At 38.8% G+C, this 4724-nt stretch overlaps 1 pseudogene; it reads right to left on the reverse strand.

The window, feature by feature from the left end:
• Nucleotides 1–1644: 1644 nt before the first annotated feature.
• LOC103470855 (tripartite motif-containing protein 16-like) lies at nucleotides 1645–3283 on the reverse strand (annotated as a pseudogene).
• Between the last annotated feature and the right edge of the window lie 1441 nt (nucleotides 3284–4724).

The following is a 4724-nucleotide window of genomic DNA, read 5'->3' on the forward strand; positions in this document are numbered from 1 at the left end:
TCAGTGTTTGTTAGCTTCTTGGCGCAGCTTCGCGCTCCGTTACTGGTAGCTTCACCGCATCAGTTCAGCATTAAACCGGCTGATGACGTTGCTGTGATTCATCCTGGTGTCTGATTTTCAAATATTTTGTTTTATTGAGGATTTTTGTACATATGTACATATATCACAGCACTTTTGAATTTCAATCATCAGAATACATAYCAATACCATTACAGGCACCTGTAAAATAATTTCTATTCTCATGGCTTTTTTCTCTGGGAATTAATTTTTGATGATAAATACAGAAACAACCATACAAATCAAAACATCAACAATAGTGATAGTAATATTAACAATAAAATAATATTCAGTGCAAAGTAAAATTCAACTTCTTATATGGGGGGCGGTAAGGCACCTAGATAATGGATAGGGGGGCACTGGCCCAAAAAAGGTTGAGAAACACTGGTCTAGAAGCAGCGTTTAACTTAAGGTCTAAGATGTGCACTAAGACGACACAGTAGTTTATTTGAACACTTAAATGTTGTGTCTTAAAATGTGTTGACATATCACTTATTAAATGTTACTTTAACACTTAAAATAAGTCTTAAAGTATGARGACTTAAGGTCTTCATTTTATTTTAAAAATGAAGACCTTACGTTCTAAGGTGGTAGAATGAGATCACTGATTTAAATAGCAATACTTTTACCATGTAGAAAYATTCAACTAAATAAAAGGTTGATGAGTATTATAACCTAAGAGGTATTACATTGATTTGTAGCCTAATATTATTTTTAGTTCAGTGTGACACTAGGGTGAAGAGCTTTAAAACAGTCTAGAATCTGACCTAAAGAGTCAGAGTTCTGTGCTATCAGTTTAATAGAAATTAAAAATAWTATTTAATGAGACATAAAGACAGGTTTCCATAATTCCATCAGATTTTATTCATTATTAACATGGTTAGTTAAAAAAAATGTAAAACTTGTGATATAAATGATGGATTTTAGAAACTAAAGTCACTGCCAAACTTATAATAAAGATCTATAGGTAGACATATTCAATTTAAAAACATTGAAATGTACTTAATTCACAAGAAAAATATGCAAAAATAAAAGAAAATATCAAGTTACTACATTTCTAAACAAGTCTTAAAGAGCAACTAAAACCAACATGAAAAATAAAACAATATTTTAAAAGAATTAAGTCAAATTAAAAGCAGAAGAAAAACTAAAGTAAAGCTTAGAAAGATCTACTGATTAACTTCTAAACAACAAATTAATAGAGAAATCCAAAACATTCTCAGGATTTGATTTTCAAAGCATTAACTTTATGACTGATTGATTTAAAATTATCTCATCTTTACATCAGTTCCAACAACAATTTTGTTCTGAAAAATAAATCAATGTAAATATAATCAGTAGAAGTGAATAAAAAATTTTCCTAAGCAGTGATAGATAAACAAAAACCACACAGTAAAAAAAGTCTCGAATTTATGATAAAATACCAGCAGCTGTGGTTGACATTATTTTACCTACAATGCAGTAAAGGTAGCTTCCAAATAAACTCCACCAACAGCAAACCAGATAAAGTATCACCATAAAGACCAGTAAAGAAATAACCAAGCAATAAAGATGAAAACCAGATGTACTGAAACTAAAATACACATTTTAACCAATTGAACATGAATTCCCTTGTGTCTGTCTAGGTTTAATGAACTCAGCTGAGTCTCCATAGTTATAAAGTGAAATTCCAGCATTTGGKTGAATGTGGTCTGCACTCTGTGAAGGAGAGTCATGGTTTTAGAGATGCTGTAGAAAGACAGAATACCTGCAGTATGATCCAGGTACACTCTGACTTTGGAGGAAACTGGACCTGACAGTTTGGTTTTATCATTGTTGTGATACAATATGTAACTGTCTCCATGACAATATAATGATCATTGTATCAAAAATCACTTTTATCTCCTGATCTGCTGATATTCTTGTATGAAACTGCTACATCAACTTCTTTTCCTTCTCTCTCCGCCTCCCAGTAACAACGTCCAGTCAGACTTTCTTTACTCAGAACCTGAGAAYGAGTAAATCTGTCTGAATGATCAGGACAAACCTGTTTTTCTTTCTCTAATGTTGCTTTTTTATCCCAATTACATGACACATAATTGCCTGCTGTGTTTGGATCCAGAGTTATTGTTTTAGTAAATTTTAAGAAACCAGCTCTAGTCTTAGGTTCTGGTTCTGACAGTAGAACATCCACCTCATAGATCGTCAGTGAGATGTTTGTCCATAAGTCTCTCAGGACTTCCTGTAGTTTCTTTCTGAGCTCTGACACAGCTGGTGTCACGTCCTCAAAGTATCTCAGAGGACAAACTATGATGCTGGATGAGCATGTAGACTCACTGAGTGCTGACAGTGGGGCGTACCTGAGGAGAAGCTGGTTGTGATCCTCTGTGTGTGAGAGCTGCTCCAGCTCAGCGTCTTTCCTCTTCAGCTCAGTGATCTCCTGCTCCAGCTTCTCCTGGAGATCTTTGACTTGACTCACTTCAGCTGCCACCTGGGATCTGATCTGCTGCTTCACATCAGAGGTTCTTTTCTGGAGGAGATGGATCAGCGAAGTAAAGAGCTCCTCACTGTCCTCTGTTTTATCGGCAGAGACATTGATGGCCTCCACCTCCTGTTGAAGCATCTTCACATCTTTCTCTCTATCCTGGATTCTCTGCTGGATTTATTGTCGACTCACCTGGAGCTTCTTCTGCTTTTCTCTTTCTGCTGCAGTTGGGACTGTTTCRTGGCCTTTATGTTCATCCATAGTGCTGAGATAACAGATACACTGCTGATCAGTACGACGAGCAGATGTTCTGCTGAAGATTCTCAGAGGGATCCACCAGCTTGTGTTTCTTTAGAAGAGAAACACCATAGTGAGGTTGAAGATGATTCTCACAGTAAGAAAACAGACAAACCACACAGGACTTTGTAGCTTTCATCTTCCTCCCAGTGCAGAAATCACAGGCCACATCTCCAGGTCCAGCATAGCAGTGGTCAGCTGGAGCAGCTTTGGCTCTACTTTTCTTCAGGTCCTCCATTAACTGTGCTAACAGGGTGTGTTTCTTCAAGACAGGCCTCTGTCTGAAGGTCTCTCTACATTGAGAGCAGCTGTAAGTTCCTTTCTGGTCCTCTCCATCCCAGAAGTCTTTAATAAGTTCATACAGTAGCTGTGTCCACAGGCTGTAGTCACCGGATCCTTCAGTAGATGCAAACAGATGGAACAAGAGAATATTTCACGGTCCATCTGAACTCCTGTCTGCACCATTTCTTCTCTCAAGCAAAGAAAGACAAAAATGAATGTATTCAACAACAGTCTGTCTGTGGATAACCTCACCTCTTCATTAGAGACTCTGTCATGTAGATATCAGTGAGCAGTCAGTACGCTGACCTAATGCAGTCAGTACACTCTATGAAATCTCAACCATCTGCAGACAAAGTGTACAGAGTCAGCATGGCTCACAGAATACACACTACTGTAGTGTGTTACTGTTTTCAGTACTGTTACTGTTTTCAGTAACACAGTACTGTATTACTGTTTTCTGGAGCAACAATGGCGATGGTGGTAGGTGTTTGTCCTGTACAGGCCCGGCGGCATTGGCGGGCATTGTCGTGCTTGGTTACACCTGTGCGGCAGCGAAGGAGAACTGCTGCTGCTGTGCAGAGCTGCTCAGTTGTGTTAGAATCATGGCAGCAAAACGCAAAGAACTTTGCACAGTTTTTTCCCCAACTAACCGTCTGAGTTGAGTAAAGCTGTTGGATGCAGGTAATGTTAGCTAAAAGATGACTAGCTAATATCAATCCAGCACCTTAAGCTTAACAAGTAGCTTGTGGGCTACTGGTGTTGTTGTCTATGTTCAAAAGTGGATAGTACTTGTTACATTCACTTGAGTAACTTTTTTGGAAAAAAGGTACTTATAAAAGTAGTTTTACTACACTGTATCTTTGTCTTTGCTACGTAGATTCATTTTGCCCCCTCAAAATAAGCTTATGCCCCCCTGTTAAACTCGTCTGGAGCCGGGGTTGGTCCTGTAACTGGTGTGTTGCCAGTTTAAAACCCCACTCTTTCTGTCTCAGTCATTGTGTCATCGGGTAAGACATTCCACTCTAGACTGTAGGAGTCCCAAACCTTAGAAAAGGCTTTGTAACCATTTCCAGACTGATGGATGTTGTTGCCTTTGCTTTTCATGTTTTTGAGTCACATGAGTTGGAGCAAGGGGTGTTGTATTTTGAAATCCTTCAACCTACTTTGTTTTGTCAGTGAGGTTCTTGATTCTACAGACCAGATAAGTTTCTACAGCTCAGTAAAACAGCCGTTGGTCAAACTTGACCCCCTCATGCCACATTACTTTGGATCAATGCAGATGGATCTTGATGCATTGCACACAGTGTTAATGCCTACTTGAATATTGAAACCTCGTGACCTTCCAGATAAAATTGTAACACGAGAACTACAGAGGAAGGATTCCGGTTGCATAATAAAATGATTAAATTAGTAGCAAAAGTAATTTAATACGTGTTCCATACTGTTCAGAGCAAGAGGAAGACACAGACTGCACTATCTGTCTCCCTTTCATTTCCCCTCCTGATCCCTTCCGTATCTCTCATGATGAATGAGGGGATGTGCTGTAAATCTGGGATGGTAGAACACACACACACACACACACACACACACACACACACACACACGCACCCCCACACGCACACGC

Source organism: Poecilia reticulata, linkage group LG10 (assembly GCF_000633615.1).
Source record: "Poecilia reticulata strain Guanapo linkage group LG10, Guppy_female_1.0+MT, whole genome shotgun sequence".
NCBI lineage: Eukaryota > Metazoa > Chordata > Actinopteri > Cyprinodontiformes > Poeciliidae > Poecilia > Poecilia reticulata.